The following is a 25,209-nucleotide window of genomic DNA, read 5'->3' as shown; positions in this document are numbered from 1 at the left end:
TAGAGTTCTGTCTATTGTATCTTTGAATTGTATTGAATTGTTTTTCAGTGGGTTGCCACTCCTCAAAAAAGCCAGAACAAGAAATTTACTGCCAATTAAGCACAGGATGTTTGAGATTTTTAGTGATGTTCTCCGGATGACCTGTTTTTTTTTTATGATCATCTTGACTTTTTCATTAAGCTACAATTTTAATTGAGTTGGTTCAGTTAATGAAGCACTGACCTTTCACCCCTAGTTCTGAATCTGTGCCAGTATTTTCAGCAAAATGTTCTTTTAAGGCCTTTGCTTTCTGTGTAGCAGTATTTTGTTTTTATACAAGAGCATTCGCTTAATGAATGTCATTCTAATCTTGCTATGTATATGTAATACTGAAATGAATTAACCCATCATTGGAAGGATGGTCTCTCAGTGATGGCTGAAAATGGAAACACCTGTGATTTACTTCTTGGAGCAGTTGCACCTGCACTGAAATATGTAGTTACCTCTCACTATAAACTTCAGCTTGTGGGTGGTTACCCTTTTTTCCTTGGTTGTGAAGTGCTTATTGTCTTGTATTTTGCATCATGCAGCTATTTAGAGCTACCAAATTTGTCATTCTTAATAGTTTAATTTAGTGACATATTTTGAATATGATACATTTGAATATTTAGAAATAGATGAAAAAGAGAATTGTTATTAAAAAAAAAAAAGAATTCTGCAAAGTGAAACTTCTTAAAATTTTGGATTCAAGTGGACTTCCTGTTTTGTCTGCCAGGGAAGAGTTGCTCATCTTTGATTTATTGGGAGTTTGTGAGATTATTTACTTACTTCAGAAATTGAAATAGAAAGTATTACAAGAAAAAAGAGTGATAGTAGATATGGATGGAGCTACTGGCAAGTTACAAAGAATAACTGAAACAAAAACCTGGAAAGAAGTCATATTAAGGAAAGGTTGGAGACTGTGAAAGCGTGTGTAATTTCATATATTTTGGCTTCTATCCGAAATTATTTGCCTCTGAAAAATTATTTCATTTAACAGTTTCTGTGTTCCCAGCACAATGAGGACAATAAGGTATCACATTAAAACATGAAGGAACTGAAAAGGACTAGATTATCTATGAGAAATACAGAGTTTCTCAATATATTTTTATAAAATATGAAAACTGTTTTGGGAAATGGAAGAAGAAAAATTCTGTAATTCTCATTGCATCTTCTTCATGTGTCTGCTTTGTGGAACAAAGTTTAATTTGAGGGATATATAGCTCATATGTATTTGTTAAAATGCAGTATGCAGAGTATGTAGAAAGAGATTGTTTAGAACAGGACACAACTGTTCACAGTAGGTAATAATGACAACTTTCTTGCTTATTTTGATAGCTTCTACCTTACAACCAGTAGTGTATATTCTTACATACCAGCAGATGGCATTCTTCATATTATATACAGGTATGCGTATGTTTACATTAATAAGTACAAGGTTTTCCATTTCACAGCCTTCCAGTGCATATTCTTCAAAGGGAACATTAACGTTTTCTTCTTATAGTGTGTCTCTAGATTAGAATACAACTTCACTATTGTCCAGTTTGTGTGTCTTAGCTGTCTGATACCTGCATGAGTGAGAATTCTGTGTTAAGATTTCTTGAAGTTGTTAGCAACAACAAATTCAGGATACTCACTAATCGGAAAATTATTTTCATGGTCTTCCTAATTTCCTGTATATGTAATGCATGCAGTGAACTGTTTTTTGTTTTTTCTTGCCCATAATTATTCCAGGGATATGGAACAGTTCTACCTGTGTTTTTACTTGTTATGATGATAGTGGCTAATTCTTTAATTATTTGTTTATGAATTTAGGGACTTTGAGAATCTGTTTTGTTAAACACTGTAAACAAACAGTTTAGAATACATTTTTGGTTCTGAAGTGGTTACAATGAATCTATCATGCACATAGGTTTAAAAGAAAGAATCAAAATAAACAACTATGTCTTTCCTCCAGATTCCTCCATCCATCACTGTTATAAAGTTACAGGTAATATACTGAACAGTGCAGGTTTTTTGTAGCTCCCATTCTCTGTTTTCCCTACTCAAACCTTACCATTTCCAGTTTTATGGTGGCCCATTTATGTATGGCCATGCACTATACTTTTAAGGACAAAGCCTCTATATAGATCAGAACTTTTTTTGTTCGTATGTCATCATATTACTAGTTTTGCTGCTCCCATGGTTTAATTTATTCAGTCCCCTGTTCTACTGGGGTCATTTTCAAAGGTTTATTTGTTGTTGGCATCAGACCGTCCCCACAATATTGGCTACAACAAAGCATCCATTCTTTTGTTTCTGATACCTTGTTAAGAGTAAGCCTTTTGCAGTGCGTTACTACAGCCCCTACCAAAACATAAGAAAAATTACACCACTGAACACCAGTAGATGGCACTCTGTTTATTAAGTGATTACCAGTATGTACATTCACACGAGTGTGCCTATATAAACGAACATGCACTCTCACTCACAGTTTTTAAACAGTAATTATTTTAAATGTTGCTACAGATTAACAACAGCCTCCTTGCCCTTCCCCTTGAGGGTGCTCAATAGTGTTTGTTATTACTCAATAGGCACAGGCCAGGCCCCAGCAAAGTGCAGCAAGCTGTAACTGTGGAAGTATGCGAGGGTCAAGGCATACTTCTTCCAAACATTCTGTCAGTTTTTTAGAGCTTTGCACTTGTTCTGGGATGAATTTCCAAACCATTGGAGGTGACAGCTGTGATAGATACCTGCACATATCCTCCCACGCTGCTTGCCACCTATAACCAACCTGCCTCAGGGCAGATCTCTGGGTGGTATTCTTAAACAGTTGTTTAACCTTAAACAAAACCAGAAACATGTTCAGGAAACATACCAATAGGAATATACTGGTTTGAACATCCCAAGGATATTCAGAATTCTTAAGGGCTATTGTAACTATCTTGGAGAAGGGAAAGGTGAAAATTAACTCCATCCCAGCTGAAACCAGGCATTCTTATAACTCATGATTCACCAGAAAACTGAAACACTTTGAACTTAATGTAATTTTAGAAATGTTGTTGTTATGCAATGCAATTATTAATGTGCTTATTATTCATAAAATTTAATCAAATTTTAAATCCCACGTTGGCTCACATCCTGTGGACAGGATGGGAAATGCAGATTTCGATGGTGTTTATAAGTTGACAAGCCATTGAAGCAGTATCCAAGAAACCTGAATGTTGTATTTGACTTGTAAGTCAAGGAATGATGAGAAAGTATATCCCTAAATAGGAAAAGATGATTTAAAATTGCTCCTCAGATTTAAAGGGAAAACATAAAATACACTGCTACTCAATTCTGTCTAAAATTCTGTTTGCATAGTTCTGTGTGTGTGAAACTAAATGTGCAGGTTTTTGTTCGTTTGTTTGTTTTAAAGTTGATGTGTTTAATTAGGAAGTTGACTAAAGAATAGCAAAGGTACCTGAGCGAATACAATTGTCACAAGTGTTAAACTGATGTTTTTCACATTGTTTACTTAAGTAAAAAAAGGATCAGAAGTGTTTATTCCCCCCTAGTTTGTAGGTCAGCCCATCTTGCTATGTGAGGAAAATTAAATATGTAGTCATGGCAATGACTGTAAGATTGTTTTTTGCTCACATAGTCCAGTTCTCTTGACATGTAGTGCATATGCACACTGGTGGACTAGATTGCAGGAGGAGACTGAAATGGGTATCTGAAGAACACTTTCTTCTATTGCTTTTTTTTTTTCAATTATTTGTAATAGCAGGAATTAAAAACCTATTTTGACTGAAGATAGAACAGCTTTACACCCCACCCTAAGAGAGCTGAAAGAACATATAAAAGACTCAGATTTTCTGATTTGTATCAAAACCCAGAAAAGTCAGAAAATAGTCCTCCTCTTCATAATTATTGCAAGTAAATTGATGTTTTAGAACAATTTTCAGTTAATTCAGATGGAGAAAGTTGGGTGAATTCTTATTACAGACATACATACAAAAGCTATACACATTGTGTAAAATGAAACAAAAATTAGATGTTTTAGGCAGGGAATGCATAGGGAAAGTGCAATTAGTAAATTACCTAAAAGTTTCTAAATAATACAAGGTGGAAAGAAAATCAGTCTTACAGACTTGAGGGTGGACTCACAAGAGATCACAATGTGATCAGGATATGGGATAAATGGTGAGCCACACTTCAGCAGATGTAAACCTAACTTCTGATGCCTTTTATTCATTAAACAGCAATTTGACACTTAAAGTTTTGTCAAAACTAACCAAACAAGCTTGTGTCAGTCAAAGCTAAAGCATGGGGAGGTGGAGCGCTAATTTTGTCAGGGTCCCCTTGCAAATCAAATCTGACAGGGGAAAAACAAAATGGTGATTTGAAAAGGCATGACTATCTCAAAACTCTTGGCAGTGCCTCATAACTTTTGTCAGGAGCTTGGGCAGTGGGCAAAAATAGGAAAAAGAAATAGATCTCCAGGTCAGAAGAGTAATATTCAAAGTGCTTATGCTTCTATGATTCTTTTCTGAAGGCTGGCTATTCTAAAGAACACTTGACTGGTACATTTGTTGTCCATGTACAAAAAAAAAACTAAACTAAAACCACAAGTTAAATATTTAAAAAGAGAATATCTGATAATGACACAAGGAGAAATATATCTGAAGGAGTGACTGATGCCTGATACTAAACTTGCTGTAACATCAGGGTTTAATAGTTGTTCTTAGGGAAACAGAGCAAATGTTTTCAAGTTCAGCCCTCTCCACAGGGAAAACTGCTTCTGTTTCTTTGTCTGTCTTTTGGTTTGGGTACAGCAGTCAGTTTGTCTCTCCACTGCAGTAATGTGTTTGAAAATATAGAAGTTCTATGATTCTGGAATGAAAAAACCACACACCAAACCGAACAATGGAAGAGTAGGATGAGAAACTCCAAACCATATTTGAAAGAAACAGAACTTCTAAGTGAAACAATCAAAGATACCTTTTCATAGATGTAACATTGCCTGTGGAGAATCATATAGCAAGACAGACTGTACTAAGAGGAGCGTGCATGGACTGTGTAGAGTCTTTTGAAGGGACCTTATGTACTTAAGTTGTCTGAACGATAATTGTATGTGTAATGTTGTGAAAAGCTGTCTAATAAGCATTCTGTGCATTTGTTAAGACTTTGAGAAAAAGAAGATGAATTTAAGAAAAGAATCCTCAATGCTCGTGATCATCTCTGCAAAAGAATAGATGGTATCACTGCAGTCATGCTGCAGCCTTGCGATTAAAATGGGAGACTACTACTATTTGTATCATGGGCCTAACAAAAGTGAGAGTAAGAACTCCTACTCTTTCACAGGCCTTACTTCATGCAGTAGAACACTCGTCTTTTTTCTTTGTGGGAGTCAAACTTCAGCTGAAATGATAATAATCCAATTATGGGCATTTGGAGAAAAAAGTCTGAGGATAAATATAATAATCAAACACTTTTCAGCTCTAAATATTGCATTTACAAACCTAAATTTGGACCTTGGAGAGAATTGGTGTTTACTCGAAAATCCAATAAGCATTTGGAAAAACATCTGTGAGGCAAAACTTGGAGGCAGATCAACTATTTTAGTGTCATATCTAAGAGTATTAAAGGCTAATTGAAAATACGTGTTGGTTGCACCTTGTGAGGTTGAGTATTGAGCCCATAACGGGACAGATGAAGCTCAGCACAAATGAATGGAAAATGCTACACATGTGGGTGTGAGGGAGCACCAAGGATAGGCTGCTCCATGGGACAAGGTGAGCCAGGATCCAAGGGTGACGATATGGCAGATGTGGCTGTGGTGTTTTGCAGAAATGGTACTCTATACAGAAGATTGCATGGTATGTGGATTAGAAGAGCAGGGCAGCTCCAGTGACAGTAACCAGGCTCAGCCATGAGGAGAGGGATCACCAGGGCAAGATCATGGTGATGAGGTGGGTCCAAGGTCAAGCCATCAAGCCAAGGCCGTGGGCCAGGCTCTGGTACGTGATCAACCACAAGTATACCTGCAACATACCTCAAGCAAGGACCAAAGCCAGTGCTTAAATATGCTTTCTAGGAAAGCCAGAAGGAGCCAGCTTTGTACAAGTCTTGCTCACACAGTGCTGTGTCAGAGCTGGCCTGGAGCACAGGTGGCCAGGCCCCTGGGAAGGAGGGCAAGGTGGCTGCAGAACGGACTATCAGACCCTTAGGTGATCATTATTGCTCAGGGGTAAGGTCTTGGGATAAGAATGGGTATTTCTGTGAAAATACCGCCGATCAATAGCTGCTATTCAAGAGAGTATCATGACAGTAATAGGAAACAAAATGGAAAATACTTAGTGCTGCTTAAGAAAATGATGGCAGTGGTAGTCTGTGTCACAAGTAATTGGTGCAGTTTCTTTGTCACCGTTTTGAAAAGAGCACTAGAGGTAGAAGAGGTGAAGGGATGAGCTATAAATACAGTTCAAGGCATTGGATAGCCTCTGTCTGAGGAATGACTAAAAGGACATTGCTGTTGTCATGTGGTGGTAAAGGGACAGAGGTTGGATTTTTACTGTGTATGTAACTTGTACACCTTTGTTGGTGTTGTGGTGATGTTATTATGACTTAAGCGTGGGAAGGTTTTTTTTGGTGAGGTACATGACATCTATGAGCATGGTGATGACTCTTTATTTTAATGATAATTCTTAGGCTATGTTTATGGTTACAGACCATTCACCTTGAAAAAAAATCCTATACATAGAATAAAATATCAGATGTCTGTAAAATCCCAGAAGTTTTAGAGAGGGTCAACAGCGAATGAGTTAATTCTTTGGTGGGCTCCAATATAAGGACTAGGGATCATTAGATGAGAAGTAATAGCTTGAAAACTAAAAGTAGTATTTCTCTGTGTAAAATACAGTTTAACTGTGCCTGGGGACAGGATACACAAAATGGTGTTGGTTTTAGTTCACTTGGGTTCACTGAAGACAAATTTGCTAAAGGTTACAAAGTAGAAAAGTACCAATTGCAGCTTGAGAAGATCCTGAGCTGCAAGATGTTAAAACTGATATTAAAATTAGGTGCTTGTTCTGGTCATAAAAGTTTTCCTAAGGCTTCTGCCTTTACCTGCTCTCAGAGACGACATACTGGGTAAATAGAAAGTTACTTGTTTGGTAATTATGCTACCGTGTAATTAAAGTTGTCTTGTTTCAAAAATACCATATGTAGTAATTGTTAAAGGTAGCATTAGAGAATGTAATTTAAGAGAGCAAGAATGTGGGAAAAGATTACTAGTTCAGAAGGTCACAACAACATAGCTCTAACTACTGTTGTTTGAGAGGACAAAGGGAGGCTATTGCAGTACTCTGCTGGATTGTATAATGGTTGTCATGGTGGTTCTTTTAAGGCATTGGAGGAAAATATATTAAAAGAGATAAATAAATCATTTTCAGATTAGGAAATTCTTAGTTTTGGTGGAGATGTTTTAGGCTGTTCTGAAATGGGTATGACATGATACTGAGAAATCTGTTAAGGCCTACTTCAGACATTGAAAATGCAGGGCAAGTAAAGAGAGAATCCCCTAACGCTGTGTAGGCATAGAAATATGTACTCTTTAGAAAAACAAACATACTTTGATTACTGTTCTGTTTCCTATAAATAGCCTCCCTATAAGATATTGTATTTAATAAGTTTTTTTTTTTCCCTGACTACTTAATTGTAGTAGCCATAGCATATTCAGTATATATATGGCATTTAAATCGCTTCTGTGTAGCGTTTCAGTAGGCCACACATAAGCAGGCTGTTCTTGAGTTTGCCGCACTACTGATATTTTGTTGTTGTTGTTGTTTTTGACTGAAATTTCTTTCAGGTCTCACTGTTGCTTCACATGATTTTTGTGTCATACATATTGAGGTTTCTACAGTTGTGAATTAGAAGATCTAAGAGTACAGTTTCCAAAACTTTGCTTGAAAAATCCTGCGAGGGTGTGGGCAGTTAATTTTCCTGTATCTTTCAGTAGCTGCTTGTATTGAGTTACAACTGGACAGTAGCACACTGAGAGAAGGAGCTCTACAAGGGTCAGTAAAAAGGATTTACAGTGGGGAAGCAGAACAGATTATTATGTATGATTTTTTTCTGACCAAAGGTCACAGTATATTTCTTACTGATGGCCAAAGCAAAGTGTGATGATTTTGTGTTTGAAATACAAAGGTGAGTGCATTTATTACACTGGTCCTGAGATGCTGTTATCTAATGTAACATTGCTGGCCTTCTGACAGACTCTTTTCTAGCTCCATCATTTATTGGTGTGATTCATATTCCTTCAAGTCATGTAGTTGGCTTCAGCTTGTCAGCATGGATAAGGCTGAGAGAGCATAATTATATTGGAAATCTGTGATATATTATTAGTTCTAATTCTGGCATATACATTGTGAGTTTTGTAATTTTGAAAATGTTTAACTTAATACTAATTCTTGGTGGGGCTTACATCCAGTTTCTCCATGACCTTTGCAAGTGATCATGCACCAGTGTTGTGCTTTACTACTTTGACTTTCCCTCAGGTGTCTAGTCAAATCAGAGCATTTTTGCTAGTGACATTAGAACTCTATTCCTGAATCACTGTCTCTTGCTTGAAGTTTTCCTTATAATATACATGTGTATGCATATATGCATACATGTTTTTTTCTGTATATGTGCTGTTCCAGCACTGTGAGGCTAAGAGGAAGGATACCTGGTTACTTGATCCTTATTGCACTGTTTTCTCACCAGTTTCCTTCTGTTTCCATATTCCAGATTACCTTTTCCTCTCTTGTTTCTTCTTTGTTATCATGCTGATTTCAAAGAATGGTTTCAAATTTTGTCTTGTGATGATCGTTCTTCTGCCATGAGTACTCTGTATACTTTGGGGAAGAACCACTTTCCAAGTAAATGCTTTATTTCATATGAGATGTAGAAAGAATGAAGTATGAGATGTAAAAGATGTACAAGGTTTCTTCGCTGTCTCTCTTAGCTACTCCATTCTAACTAGCCTGTAAACTTTGGTACCAGTCTGGATGGTTTTTTTTCCTTGTCTCAGCATGTTCTGCTAAATCTTTGATGTGAGATGCTGTTTCTCAGCATAAGTTTCTCTTAGGACTCCAAGAAGATTCTAAGTCGTAAGACTTCCTAGCCTCCAGAATTTAATGCCAGTGTTTATCTTTAGTTTTATAAAACTTTTCTTTTTTGCCTTAACTAATCAGTTGGCTTTTTTTTTTTTTTTTGAGGAGCAAGGACCGTCCATCTCCTTGTCCAACTCCTTATCTTCTGTTTCGGGTAGGAATACGTTATTGTATCACATTTTGTTACACCACCAGGCAGTGTCATTCTTTCTTCTGACATAGGGTGAGATGATTCACTAGTCTTGGTGATAAAACAGAACTCACTTATCCTGATTTTAACTGGCAAAAAACCCCTCAGCACTACCCTGAAATTCAAACGAAAGTAGAAACAGTCAAAGCAGAAAACTGCATGTTCTTTCCTTTCCATTTGAGCTTTGAAATCTGAACACTTTCTTTTTCCTTCTCATCCAGCATGATCAGCTGCCTCACTGCACCATGGTACTGTAAAGCTTTGAAGAGTAGAAACAGAAATTATTCTGGCAGATGAAAGGAGCATCTTATGGTGTAGAGAGTGTGTCACAGTGAAGGTGAAACCCATTCTTTAGGGCATTCTCTGTCCAAGCATTCTGTCCTTGGTCTAATTCTTAAGTAAGTGGTCTACACAGGGACTCCGGATGACTTGATTCCATCTGTTATGTTGGCTAATTTGCAGGCATTACGGACTGCTACAATAACTAAATAGAGGTGTACTAATACATATTGTAATGCAGCTGTTTTTCTGCCACATAGAGTTTCAAACTCCAATCTCAAATTCCCTTATGAACACACTCTTGCTGTAAGTATCAGCACTTCATAATAGCTCATGCCTATGATCAGACATTTAGCTTTCCTTAGTACCAGTAGCTTTGTGAAAGTCTTCCTATCAGTGAGTATCTCAGGAGATTTATTCTCTTTCATCAAGAAAAATAGCTGTGAGAAAGTGCATCCAGAAGCTCAGGTTCACATACATGCCATATGTATGGAGCATCCTGGTTATTTAGGCAAACAATGAAACATACACTCTTTCATATATTTAGTTGAATTAATAGAGAGACTGTAGGATTGACTTGATCTCCATTAACACAGTTCTCTTTTGACTGCTTGCCCACTAGTTTGAACCTGTGCTGTCAGATGAGGCTTGTTTTCCCCTTTTGACATGACTTCACACTGAAGACCTTTATACTTCAAATAAACAGTTATTTTCTCAATATCTAATCCACACAGTATACTTCCCTGCATCCAGGAATATCCTTTCTCTTGTGAACATCTGGTGAATGAGCTGCTTTCACTTTTTGCCTCTTTAGTCTGGATGATTGTCATAGTGACTACTTTTTGGTCAGAGAGACTATTTCAGACACAGAAAATAGTTTTAAAAATTTGGTTCCCCTATTGAGAGAAGTATGTGTATTAATGTCTGAGAGTTCAAGCTGTTTGCAATCCCTGTATGCAGATCATCCTGTCCAGCTGTTAGTGGGTAATAATTATTTTACTTAAATAAAAACAATAATAAAACATAATCTTCTCTGAACTAGGCAATAGTGCAAACTGTGAATCATCACACCCATTTGTCTGTCATTTCTCCTTGATTCTATCAAGTTATCTTTATAAGATTATGAGCTTGAAAACAAGAATGATATCTTCTGGGTTATCTTCCATGACTGAAGGTTTTCTGAGATGAACCCTTTTGTCTCAGTGATGACCAAGAGATCATTTTGCTGAGGACACCAAGCTGTTGGCAAACTGGAGGGAAGGGATGCTATCCAGAGGGACTTTGAAAGGCTTGAGAGGTGGGCCTCATGAGGTTCAATAAAGCCACGTGCAAGGTCCTGCATCTGGGCTGGGTCAATCCCAAGCCCAAATACAGGCTGAGCAGAGAATGGATTGAGAGCAGCCTTGATGAGAAGGACCTGGGGGTATTGGTGTATGAGAAGCTGAACATGAGCCAGCAATGTGCACCTGCAGCCCAGAAAGCCAACCGCATCCTGGGCCACATCAAAAGCAGCGTGGCCAGCAGGGCAAGCAAGGTGATTCTCCCCTCTATTTTGCTCTTGTGAGACCTTATCTGGAGCACTGTGTTCAGCCCTGGGACCCCCAGCACAAGAAGGACATGGACCTGTTAGAACGAGTCCAGAGGAAGGCCACAAAGGTGATCAAGGAGCTGGAGCATCTCTCCTGTGAAGACAGGCTGAGGGAGTTGGGGTTGTTCGGCCTGGAGAAGAGAAGGCTCTGGGGAGACCTCATTGCAGCCTTCCAGTACCTAAAGGGGGCCCAACAGGAAAGCTGGGGAGGGACTCTTCGTCAGGGGGTGGACAAAAAGTAGGACAAAAAGTAATAGTTTTAAACTAAAAGAGGGTAGATTCACGTTAGGTGTAAGGAACAAATTCTTTACTCAGAAGGTGGTGAGGCACTGGAACAGGTTGCCCAGGAAGCTGTGGATGCCCCATCCCTGGAGGTGCTCAAGGCCAGGCTGGATGGGGCTTTGAGCTACCTGGCCTGGTGGGAGGTGTCCTTGCCCATGGCAGGGGTGTTGGGACTAGATGATCTTTAAGGTCCCTTCCAACCCAAAACATCCTATGATTCTGTGATTTTTGCCTGGAACTTGTCCTCATCTGTTGGTCAGAGACTGATACACCTTCTGTCCCACACCTCTTTTTTCCCCAGGATCAACATTTTTTTTTTTTAGTGTTTGTTTATCATGCAGTCTCTTTGGACTCAACTGCATATCCTGTCTATTTATGGATCAGCAGATCCCCTGGCTGTTTTCTTCTCTGAGACTCATTTATATGCAGAAAATGTCCATAAGGGTGCCATGTTCTGTTAGTATTTCCTGTAGGAGTGCTAATGTAGTCAAGAGATTGAGGCACACTCCTCCAGAAGTTAGGCCTCAATCCAGTATGTGTGGGATAATTGCTTGGAGCTCTGTTCGTACCCTAACCAAAAAACAGATCATCATGGAGGCTTCCTGAAACAATACTGTCCTTGGCACAATATTTTTTGCTGAGACCAAAGTCTCCCACAATGTGACTTTGCATACTGGTAAGTCCTCAAACGTGAGAGAAGATTTTCTCTTTACACCCTGAAGATATGTAGTTTGCTACACATTTATTCAACTTCCTTACTGACCTCTTTCTAGTAGGTATTGAATTTAATAGGGTGTGTACTCCCCTTCTGAGGGCATACACCCACAACAAGGTAAGGCAGGGTGTGATATGCTCTGTTTGTAAAACAGTTCCTTTTCTTTGATTGTCCTTTCATAGAATACGTGTCAGCACATCTCAAAAGAACTGCAATTGCACTGTATTTTGTAGTTTTTGGAAGAAAGGGAGTGACATTACTGGAAAATGAGCTTTGTAAAACAAGTCTTTTGTCTGTTTTTTAGTGTTGTTGCTTGTAAGTTTGGTTTAATATAAATTAAATCATGATTTTTAGAAGATAGTATTCTTTCTGTTCATTTTTTTCTGTAACATTATATTAATAAAGACATTAAGTTATAGGTGAAGATATGTATTGTACACAGGAATTAGGAGAACCTTTTCTAAGGTGAAGAACATTCATTTGATTTTGTGGTCAACATACTTGTTTTTTAACAAGACTGTCTATACACTAGTTTTATTTATGTTCACGCTTTGTTAGACAGTTAATCTAGGGCCAAATCTACATTTTCTATGTAGAAAGAATAGCTGTAGACCTTAGCAGGAGATCTATGTGACTAATTCTTTGCAGGAACCCTTCACAAAATGTTGTTATTAAGAAAGAACATGATACATTAAGTGTAATCCAGATATAATATTGAAGTATTATTTGTTTTGTTTAGTATTCTCTTACCTTTTGAAAGTAATTCTAAGGTAACACGAGGAAGATGAGTGGAAAGTGGGAGATTAAAAGTTAAACTGAAATATCAGAGTTAAAATTATGAATGAGAAAGTTAAAGGAGAAATAATGCTTCATAAAACAGAAGGTTTAGAATGGTTTTGTTATAAATACATTGTTTGAAACTTTATTTTTGTTTTTCTCCCTTCTAAATTAGCAACGCTCAGACTAAAATAAATAGACTACTTCTTATGTTTGTAACGGTATTACTGTAATATTTAACCATAGGTAAAGCACAAGATAATTAGAAGGGAATGCCAGTTTAGGAGAGTAGGGGAGGAGCGGACTGGGGGATCTGTTTTTTCCTAGCAGTTGTGGGAAGAGGGAGGTCTGTGTTCCAGGGGGCATGCTTCCAAGAGAGAAATGGAAAATGTTAAGTCTCCTGGAGGCCAAAGTAGTTCAAAGTTACTTAATCACTTTCTGAGACTCACTTTTGTGGTTTTAGGGATCTTATGGCTTTTTTGGTATGTTTGGAAAAGAGGAGTTGTCATTCCTCTTCTAACCTGTGCAAATAATCATCAGGAACTTTGATCACTGCAAAGGCTGTAGTGTATTCCTCCAGATGAAAGACATCTGATGGTAATTACAGTATGTATCTTGTTTATACTTTTCCTACTCACTCTTGCTGTATTTTTCCCCTCATCCTTCAGCAGTCTTTGTGGCACTTTTCTTCAGTCACTATATGTGGAACTTAACCTTGTCTGTAATCAAAGGCTTGTATCAAAGGGAGTCTGAAGACATTTCCACAGGAAGTGGTCTGGAGTGGGTGGAGACGAATGGGCTTTTAACCAGTCGTTGAATTTTTTCGTTCAGCCTTGCTTCTGGTACATCCTTCTTCCCTCCATTGCTCGGCAGTGGCACACTGTTCAGTGTAACACTTCATATTTATAGCCAGTAGACAATCTGCGCTTTTCACAGGAGCATCTGTGCAGCCAACTCCAGGCAAAATTGTGGAAATGGTACAGGCTGCCTCGTAAATTTGGTAGGGAAGAATTCAATAACAGCTATGTCTTGTGGTTCCAGCAACAGCATCATACTGCTTAGTTTTGTCTGATAGAGCACCATACAATAAATAAATAAATAATAAATAAAATTTTCTGCTAAGAGAACTGCAGCTTATTTTGATGCTTAAGTTTTTTGTTTTGTTTTGTTTTTTTCCCTTAAGTTATTTTTACAATGAACTGTTGAGCATTCTGAAAGGGAAAGGGAGAAGTTGTACTGCATTTAAGTCTTAGGATCTTCGGAAATGTTCAATGTGTGTAATCACTTAACGAAGTAGCAGATGGAATTGTAGTACTTCAGTGCTCTCTAGGTATATGCCTAGTCCACAAGTCGCATGGTTTTTGTGCTTTAAAGACATAAAGTTACAACTTAGCTCATTGTAAAACGTTGGGTGAAAAGATGATGTGTCAGTATATCTTCTGATAAGAAAGTTTAAGTGAAAGTTTTGGTCATAGATCTGCTTTCACTATGGCACTGGCTATACTGTAAGGCAAAATGTTTTCATAAAGTTAAAATACAAGTATTTAAAGTATCCAGTTTTCAAGCCATTTGTGCACATTAAAAATAACTCGCTATTCGTGTTCAATGGTTTTCTTGTTGGACAATGTAGGGGGACTTGCCGCAACACATGCAATAGATTATAAGAAGACTGCAAGTATAATAATTACAGCATGGAGCAGACTTTGCTGGCAGATACTAGAACATAGAACTCTCTTTAATCATAGTGCTTCCCATAGTGTGGGTGGTCACAGTCTGCAGACATTTCAGTCAATCCATTCTCCGTGCAACGGTGGTTGTAAAACAGAACTGAAGTAAACAGCATTCCACAGACTTTCAGGGTCTTTTAATTTTGAGAAAGTATAGCTTCTCTTTGGCCCCTCCTTTGGTCTGTTTGCTTCTGTGAGCTGTAACCACACAGGTTATGCTTCCTACCAAATCAATTCTGTTTGAAGTTAATAGTATATAATATAATATAATATATATATAAATTCTCCAGAAGGTTTTTTTCTTAAAAATACATGTTACTTTAAAAACTGCATGTTTTCTTATTTTTTGACAATAAGTAACCTCTGCAGTTATGTTAAGTACTGCATAATGTTTAATCCTTTTTTAAAAACCTCTTATCTTCCTTGTTTTCCCTCTCCCTATTTGTTTTTCTTTGATGCTCAGTGTTGTTTTACTGTTTCTCTAAAAGGTTTTACTGTCAGTTTAGCCCTTAGCACAGTACTTTTCCTCCAAACAAAATGACCAAGAACTTTTTTTTTTTTTTTTTGCACCTGGCATCCCGTTTACTGCTTTGGAAGCTGATTTCACCTCCTTAATGTTTGACATATACTGACCTGGAGTCTTGAATTTCATGAAATAGATTTAAATGGCTAAGGTGGGTGTCATGCAAATACTTACACAGTATTTATAGGCCTTTTTGGAGTATGTAAATCAGTTGCAGTTGAGGACAAATGCTGTAATTCCATTATAGAAGAGTACAGGCATGAAAAGATAGGTTTTGACAGATGAGTTTTTACATGGTATTGAAGCATATGTGGAAAGAACTCAAGTATGTAAATGAGCTTGAAAGAATGTCTTAACTCTTTCACTGGATAACTCACAGTTGAAAGTTGGCTTTCTTTTGAATCAAAACAGAGAGCAAATGACTGTTAAATGAGATATATGTGCACTTTTAAGATCTGACATTATTGATTATAGCCCTAAGACTTAATGAATTCCTAATGCGATATGGGAGCTTTCAACTTATAAGTTACTGGTTAAACCTCATTTTGAAAACCAAGTCTGCTTGTGTTGCAGCATGCCCCAAGGGAGTAATGAGCAATAAAGGCACTTTTCTTACCCATTTCTGCAATTTGTTTGTGTCCCGTTTATCAACTTGGAAAGGATAACAGGCTCTTCCAAGCTGCTGGCCTTCTTTATTCCTGTCCCCTGGTGTATATGTCATGTGCATACACAAAATACGTGGGCCAGAGACGGGGTAATTTTGGAACCGTTGTTTAATGTGTTTGTTTGTTCAGCTGCACCAGCTGTTTAAGCATGTGTGATTACAGTGGGTACACACCTACTGAGATCCGCTTCTCTCAGGAACACCAGGAGGAGGTTCTAATTTGGTCTAGGATCAGTGAAACATAAATTGTTTTTACTTTTCATGGATTGCTAAATCATGTTTTAGTTGCAAGTTATTAGTAAATTCTAGTTGTTATTTACGGGAAGCTCTTTGATGGCTTTTATAACGTGTTGGCAATTTCAGTAACATGTTCTGATAATGCATATATTTGTCATTAAACAATTGGGTAAAGTCAGGCTAGCAGTGTGATCTGTTCTGTGCCCGGTCTGGGCAAATGAAACTTTCTTCTTTATGAGTTTCTTATTTTTCTTTTAGAGAAATGTAATGCTCATGAAATAAAGGAAGACCATAGATTATTCTCCCCATATTTGATTGGTGCAAGCATATGCTAATAAAAATGACTTTAAATGTCTGGTATTGCTTGGTTGTGGTAGACATATAATATAAGGGCTTTTCTGGCTGCAGTTTAATTTTCCACTTGTGCATTTTTCTTTTTGTACTGTCTGTGCATCCATACTTTTTGCTCAGAATTTAAAATGCTTCTGTATTAAAAAAGTATTCGAGTATTCTAAAACCTACATTTTGTTTAGAATTAGTTAATAATACTTGCTTAAGATTTGACATATCTGCCTCTTCTACATGCTAATACACAATTCTGCCGCTAGTAGATTAAAAATCAAGATTCTCAGGATTGTTTAGAGTGTGTCACTCTAGCCAATTGACCTGCGAATAAAAGCTTATTAAGTAGTTAATACAGTGATAGTATGTATTCAAGAATTCTAATAAATTATGTACTAAATCAGTGTTGTTAATAAAGGATCAAAGAGTGATTGAGGGTGTTCAGAGAGATTCATACAAGAAGAAATTGGGGCTGGCTCATTTTAATATAGAGAGAACATTTAGGAATGGAGATGGATTTTTACACACAGCGCATAATCAATTTTCATGATTATTGTCCCAAAGTTTTACTTAGTTCACTGACAACTTTTTCTAATGTTGTTCTTTCAGTTTTTGGAAGTCAACCTGAAGGAGTTCTTAGTCATTTCTAAACTATTGAAGATTATGCATCTAGATTGTTAGCCTTCTCACTTACCCTTTTGTGAATCAACTTTACAAGTTGACTTGGACTTTCTCTATCTACCTATAGATAATTGCTTGGTAGGACGTGAAAGTATTTGGCTTTCTTACCAAATTCTTCTGGTTAAGAATAGCGTGATAATAACAAAAGGCTGTGGAAAAGCAGATCTCAATTGTACTTTTTTCAAATAGACAATTCTTTAACAATGCCAAGCTAACATGAATATAAATAATTTCTTGGCTTCTGGGTCAAAATAAACAAAAGCTAAGTATCTCAAAGAACAAAATGGGAAACTAAGGATTCTGCTTTCCTGTAAAGCTGCTTGAGGTTTAACAGCAAGTGTCACAATTTGCTAGCCAGCTGACATTTCTCAAAGCACTTTAGTAGTGCCAGGTGGCTCTAGTAAAGAATAATGATTTGTTACTGACAAACAGGAAAGTGGTCTCCATTTGAAGGAATTCTGCTGGCATTAGCTATTTTTGCTCAGCCTACTATAATTAGTGACCAGCAGTTATTGCATCACCATTATATGTGCATTTTTTTTAACTAAAAAGTTTAAGAACGTTTTTATCCCTTTAAACTTTTAACAACCTGATATTTATGAAGTCCAAAAACAACAGACTAAAAATAATTTATCCTGAACATCGTCCTAGGTTGGATGACCTTTGAGTATTTGCAACACACACCAAATGGAAACATAAAAAACTGATATGGAGGACATATACTTATTGATAAATTATTTTCTCTAGAAAGTATTAGACTTAAAGATTTAAACTGAAAAGTGAAAAAAAATTATGATGCACCCAGTCTTCCTAAACTTAAATGTCTTCATCTTGTGGTGTTTTTTGTTTGTTTTGTTTTGTTTTGCCTTTTATTTAAAGAATTCTTCTGTGGAAAGCTTGCATTTTGGCTTTTGAAAATTGTGGAAGGAAGAGGGAAATTAATTCTAAATCTCTGGCTACTTAAACCTGAGGACTGAAAAAAAGAGATTTACGGTTGACTCTGGTAAAGCTATTGAATTTCCTTTTGTAAGTTAGTGTAAATGTGTGTTTTATTTCAGCAGCAAAAGTCTCTCCTTTTTAATACAAAGAGTAATAGTGCTTTCTAGGTGGGTGTTTTTAAAAGAGAGAGGAGAAAGAAAAGAGGAGATTTGAAACTGCTTTTCCTGTTTGAGGCCAAGTGTAGCCTCAAAGCTTGCCAGCCCCACAATTCCTAAGCTTTTTCTTATGATTTCCAAGGGTTTTGTTAGTGATTTGCAGATGGAACTTAGGTTTTGGAACTCATCCATTACAAAGTTGTGTGGTCTTAGCCACAGTAGTACTGCAACATGTTTTTCCTATCCTAGTCTCACAGAAGTTAACAGAGCTTAAATTGGTGAGAGAACAACAATGCAGCTTCCCTCCCCCTTTCCCATAGTTTTCTTTGCTGCATACCACTTGGAAATCAGGATCAGGTTAATTTTGAATTGTATGGAAGAATGTAACACTTTTCTTCCATTTTAAGAATTAGAGGAAAAACGTAAGCCTACTCTTTTAGTGAATTTACATGTATTAGCAAGATGAATGCAATTAATAGCATGTATTAGTTTCTAACAAAAACCGAAATCAGTCTGAATGATCTTTTGATATATATATTTTTTTGCCATTAAGCCTTTCTAGTCCTTCATAGTCCTTCTGTGTATTTTAGCAATTATTATTTTATTAAAAAAACAAATTGCAATTACAATTGTTGATGCAAAATTAAGGAAATTGGCCTAATGTAAGAACATTTGAGCAGTTCTGCTGCAAACATGGACTAAAGGTAAGCCTGCTTATGTGGTTGGAAGGCAAAATGGGATGAAGGTCTCTCTTGCATCAGGTGAAGTGTGGAGAACTTGATAGAATCTATGCCTTCCTGCCCAGTAATATGTGAAAATCAATGAATTCTGCACATCTGGCAACATCAATTTGGTGAAAGAATAATATTGTTTCCCAATTATTATTATTTTTTTTAAACTCTAAAGTAATATTAACTCAGTATAGTCATTTGTCTATAGATTTTCTTTAACTTGGTCAGATTCTCGAATGCCAAGGCCCTTGTATCTGTAGGAGAATTTAGCAGAGTAATTTGTTTACTATTGGCTAGTCTTTCATGGTTATCAATGGAGATTTAGATGTGGGCAGATTTTGGATTGTCATTCCAAGTGAATAAGAAGAAAAATGAGAAGCTCCAATAAATACTAACCATGTACTTGTGGCCAACAATTTTATTTAATGTGCTGGTATGGAAATTTAGCTGATGAAAACCATCCCATAAATGTAAAAAATGTGTATCCATAAACTGGGCTGAAACAAAAAAACTTCCTGACAGTAAATGTCAGAAAGAAATGTAGGAAGAAAACCCCTCCCCACCCTATACTTAGGCACTTTGGCCATGATCCAGTATTTACTGAGGAATATTTTAAGCTTAAAGTTATGTTGAAACTTAAGTGATTTGTTTGTGCAAAACATTTGAGTGGTTACTGGAATAGACTCAATTGGGTAAAGTGGGAGGTTCTGTTGACTAGCTAATCATTTAAATATGTGTGTATAGCATTTACTGTGTTTAGTGTATGTAGTATAGCAACTTGTGTATTTGAAGTATGTTTTAAAAATGTTTGAATTTTAAGGCAGAAATTTGAGATTTTCATTAGGTTATCATTGATAAGTAAATAAAGATTTTTTTTTACTAGATTGTAAAACACACTCTTACATTTTGGTAATAATTAAGTTGTTAACAATATATGCCATGTAATTCCCCCTAGTTTAAATGCTGAGATTTGTATAAAAAGTTTAGAAAACAATTTTGTTTAGAGTAAACTAGTGCTCTAAAAGCTACATTATGTTTAAATATGTATGATGTTTTACTACCTTATTTTCTTGTTGGTTTTGGTTTGTGGAAAACTAATTTTCTGTCTTTTCCTGGAACTAAGGAGCAAGTGAGCAAGAGGTCCTGTAAGCAAAATTAAAAGTCACAGACTTTGTTATGATTGGATAAGTGTTTGGAAATAATACAAATTGTGATATGTTAGCATCCTGCTGACAGAATTGCTTTTGTAAATGGTTGGTCTCTGAATGAGCAGGCTTCCTTGACATTTACAGACTTAGCTGCTATGATTCTCCATAACTGTCTGTTTATTTCATAGTATAAAGGTTCTAAAAATACCAGACCAGCTTGTGTTTTATTGACAATCATTTATAGTGTCCCATACCATCTACATTAAAACTCTCAAGCCTTCAAGCAGGATTTTAAAGAAAAATTGACTAAAAATTATCGGCAGGCATTTGGGTTGGATTGGGCTGCTGAAAGCTAATAAACAAACAAACAAAAAGCAACCAGGGAATAATTTAAACACATCAGGGCAATGTGCTTACCTTGCTTCCTGAGGACTCTGGTCAAATGATTTAAGAATTAATTTGAAAAGATGGAACACTTCCTCTTTAAAGGAAGAAATTTTGAATGGAAGATTGGAAGTTATGTTGAATGAAAATCATCACTAATGTTTCAACTTATTACATAGTCATGAAGCATTTTTAATGCCGGGTTGGAAATAGAGTGAGATCTCTTCTCTTCTAGACCTGTGTTGAAAGCAATGGACCCATCTGACAGTACAGGGAGCACTTCAGAGCAAAACTGATCTGGAGACTTTTGAAATCATTGCCATACAAGAAATATTCATTCCCAAACCTGATAAAATGTAAGGAGGAAATAGCATTTACTTCTAATGCTTCCTCTGAATAAGATTTAGCTTTTTGCATTATACCTGCTTTTTCTTTGCACAGCAGAGAAAGTCTGGTTCATGTCTAAGCAGATGGAGAGGTCAGAAATAAACCAGTTATGTGATCAGATTTAAGAAATTTACCCTTGGGTATCCGTGTTGTATGAATTCCAACAAATTCACATACGTTGTAATTTTCAGTAAAATGTCATTAATAATCTCTTCTCAAAAATAATGGCACTTTACTTAGAAAGATAATATAAAAATAAATAAATAAATAAAGAGGAGAAAGATCCTTTAGGATAAATGATAGCTCCTTCTGTTCCCTCCTGCTTTACCTGTCACTTTGACTGACTCATCCAAGTTGGCAAAAAAGCACAATAGTGTCACTGGGAAGTCCTAATTAGTATCAGATTCAATAGGCTCATCCTAGTGAAACCATCTGTCTTTTCCCTCCAAAACATATTGCCGCTGTTTATCTTAACATCTGCTTTCAAGGACATTCAAAATCGTTAATACATTAGAGAGACTGCGTTGAGAAGTTTCCAGAAACAAATTGGTTTATTTGGTTCTCTGGAAGGCCTTGGTGTCAGCAGTTCCAGGACAGTTGCTACACAAATGCAGATTCCAGAATAAAACTTGTCACACAATCTTGTAATTTTAAAAAATACTAAACAAAGCCCCCACTATTTAATTTCAAAAGAAATCATACCTTTAAATCTGACTTCCTCCTCCCCCCCCCCACCCCAATACTGGAGGTGATATTTGCTATTACAGAAAGAAAAGGGGAAAAGCCTTTAGACCTGTTTGAATTCCTGCTTAGTAATAGCACTACCAAAAGACCAAACACCTTCTCCTCCTGTACGGAGTTGTGTATGCTGGCTGGGTTTTACCTGCCCAGTGCCGTGCAGCTTACCTCAGCAGAGGTGCAAACTCTGCTCTGGAAAGTGGTTTCCAGGCTTTTGTTGAAGCATGTATTCAAAGAGATGGTTTGTCTCTGGGAAACAAACTGAATGGAACGACTCAGCAAACCCATTGTAACACACAGAAATCAGCCTTTGTTACTTAAAAAGAAGTATCTAAAGAATTGTCTTAGCTTAATTGGAAAATGGTATTTAGCTTAATGGAAAAGTGATATGAAGGAAATGTTTCTCAGTTACTTAATTTCGTTTAGATTCAGGTGAACAGTAAGCAGGAACACAGCGATTCATATTTCTCCACTTCCATTCTCAGAGGAAAGACTTCAGTTTCAAGTCTATTCTCATTCCCACCACCTTCCTTGAGTGAGCTGACGAGAGACACTCTTACAGCCAATCTATGAATCAGAGGGGTAAAAGCTACATCAGGCCTCCTCTGCTACAAAGCTTGGTAGATACCAAGCACCGTGTTTACGTGGATGACGTAAATAATTTTATATTTTCATGCACATACTTACAGGATTTTTTGTCTGTTAAAGATATCAGAAACCTCAGTGCATCAGGTGATGGCCAATTCAGTTAATAGAGTATTACTCAATATAAAATACATCAGTATAATAAAGGCATGGGCAAGGTAGTTTAAGGAAGTTGTTCACTATGAGAGCTTTATGAAAATTGATTAATTCAATTTCAAGTTGAAAGGGATTCTGTCACAGAACTTTAATCCAAGGCTGTGGGGATGGATGTATCCTCTTGCAAGTAAAACTAAGATGGTTTCCTTTCTGCCTCCTGCTGAATCAGTGGTGAGGAAAATCAAACTAGAACAGAAAGAAATAATTTCTGATATGACAGCGTGTCTTGCTGCTGTTCATTTTCCAGAACCATGGCACCTTGTTATTTTCCATTCTGAATGCGTTATTTCTGCCATAGACTCAAGTGTACTTTATGGGTCCAATCCTTAACTTTTACCCACAAGCTCTCTACCTGTCCATGGCTGTTTCTTAGAGGCAGCTCTTCACAATCTTTCCATTTCTTAACATAGAGGGAAGCACCTCTGCCCCTCCTCTCATGCCTATCTCTTCTGAAAAGCTTGTAGCCGTCTATTCCAGTGTTCCAGTTGTGTGATGTGTCCCTCCACGTTTCCATGATAGCAATTATATCATGATTTTCTAAATATAGTCATAGTTTTCTAATTGCACAGTAGCTTCAAACTCCTTCTCACTTCCCATGCTGTGTGCGTTGGTGTGGAGGCACTTCAGCTGGGCTTTCAGCTGCATCACCTGTTTAGAGGGGCCCTTCATAATTCCTTTGGGACAACTCGCAGGTGTATTTCCCTGTTGCTTCCTAACATGTCAGTGTTCCCTGGTTCTTTTCTGTCAGTCAGAGGCACATCCCCTTCCCCTGCTGAATCTAGTTTAAAGCCTTGCTATAATAAGGGCTTGGGCCCAGAACACTCTTACCCCCTGTCAGGTGCGTCCCATCTGGTGTCGACACACCTGGTGTCTCAAAAGTGCATCTGAGACTGTAGAAGCCCAAACCCTGAGTGTGGCACCAGCCGTGCACCCCACCGTTCACCCAATCTGTTTGTCGTCGTCTTCTTCTTGAGTTCCGTTCTCCACCTGGGAGGTTAGAGATTTATGTGCTCCTGATCCTTGTGACGTCTTTCCAAGGGATATAAAGTCCCCTTCAATATTTTGCTGACTCCTTGTTGCAGCCTCATTCAACCATACACAAAAGGGTAGGAATGGGTGGTAGTCCTCTGGCTTTACCTGACTCGGTAGCCTCTTGGAATAGTTTGCTCATTTTCTCTTACCATGCTCTACCTAGATAACTTGGTCTCTGTCAACTACCGAGTTTGCCTTATGGAGATTGTCTGCTAAGTGACTGGAAAACTCACATGCAAAAAAAAATAAATAATAAATTAAAAAAAATTACCTGTATTTGAAGGTTATTAGGTATAAGCTTTATTTCTGGCCATTATCTACCCCTTCCATTCCATTTATGTACTTACACATAAGTATGCTGTTATAAGATGATGTGATAGAATAACTTAAAGCATCTTGTTTTTAAGAAACAATGAGCCTTATACAAATATAGAAGTGGACTGTATGTTTACTTTTTTTTTCAGACAGCTATCTCCTAATGCAATGTATAGTGGTATAGAATCATTACTTACAACCAGAGTTAAGTGCACTAAATAAACTAAATTTTCTAGAGAGGATGAGAACTGTCTGGGCATCTTTTTCACCAAAGAAAGCATTTAAACACATTTAATGCTTTATATTATTGTCACCAAATTTCCTGTCTATGTTGAATGTAAGTATGTCTCAGGCTTTGCAATGGCAGTAGGGTCTGCAAAATGAAGTATATAAGACATGGAGCTGAATTCTTAATGTTTTTCACTTTTTAATACCTACCTTTCCCTATACGTACCTAACACGTCGTTCATATTGACTACAGCATTTCCTTGGCCCTGTTTCCCTTGCCCCCTTCTGGCTGTTCAGAGGTTTTGTGTATTCCAGAAAAATAGCTGAAGTGATCTGCAAAATCCCAGCAGGGATGTAGTAAAACGTATGGAAGAGGGGTGAGGGAACAAACCAAAGCCCTGCAAAACAAACAAGCAAAAAATCGTTGGGTAAGTGTCGGAGGCCATAAGCAGATTGGTGATGTTTCGTAATTTTGTCTTGTCTTTTCCTTCATTAAATGTTAACAATGACTGTTACACAAGAGCATTACTCTTCACATAAAGAGCATTTGATTTGTTTTGTCCTTAGGAAAATAGTTTGTTCTTCCCATTATTGAAGTCTTTCACTGAACAGTCCAACTGACTTTGTGTGTTTCAAGCTCCACCTTACCTCTAGCAAAATGTCATCTCAGCATCTCATCTACCTCCTGCTTTATTTTGTTTTCAACTGGAGATCTGATCCCACTTGCCAAACCCTCATGCTGCGTGGGAACTACTTGTCTGAACTCTTGATAGTGTTCTGAAAATAAAGGCTAACTTGAGTAATAGTTGAAATGGAAAAAAATATAATTAATGGTTCCAGATTAATAAATTATTCAAGGTATGTTATGAGATTGCGTAGTTTAACAGATTTTAGTCTTTTTAATCACTTACACATTTTGAAAATCCCCTCCCCTCCCCCCCTTTTTCCTCCCTTAGGAATGCAAAAGTTCCTTTTAAGTTATTTCTTTTGAAACTGTGTTGCCTTAGCATTTTCCTTCTTTAATTTCAGGAGCGTCACTAGATGGCGCAAGAGCAGCAATTTCTTCTGGTGATGGCTATTCGGGAAAAAAGTTTACAATGAAAGAAAATGGTATTTAGGCATTTCAGTCTCCAACATAGTAAAGTAACCCTAAACAAAAATACTATAAATAATGTGTCCCAAATGCTTGTTGTTTACTTTGTAGTA

General features: G+C 37.1%; 1 protein-coding gene across 11 annotated transcripts in view; it reads left to right on the top strand.

The window, feature by feature from the left end:
• FANCC (FA complementation group C) overlaps positions 1 to 25,209 on the top strand; it is an 83,997-nt gene that overhangs the window by 27,436 nt on the left and 31,352 nt on the right. The gene's annotated exons all lie outside the window — the stretch shown is intronic.

This window comes from Anser brachyrhynchus, assembly GCF_964034855.1.
Source record: "Anser brachyrhynchus genome assembly, chromosome: Z".
NCBI lineage: Eukaryota > Metazoa > Chordata > Aves > Anseriformes > Anatidae > Anser > Anser brachyrhynchus.
Note: the sequence above shows the minus strand (reverse complement) of the source record. Positions and strands in the feature narration are given on the sequence as shown.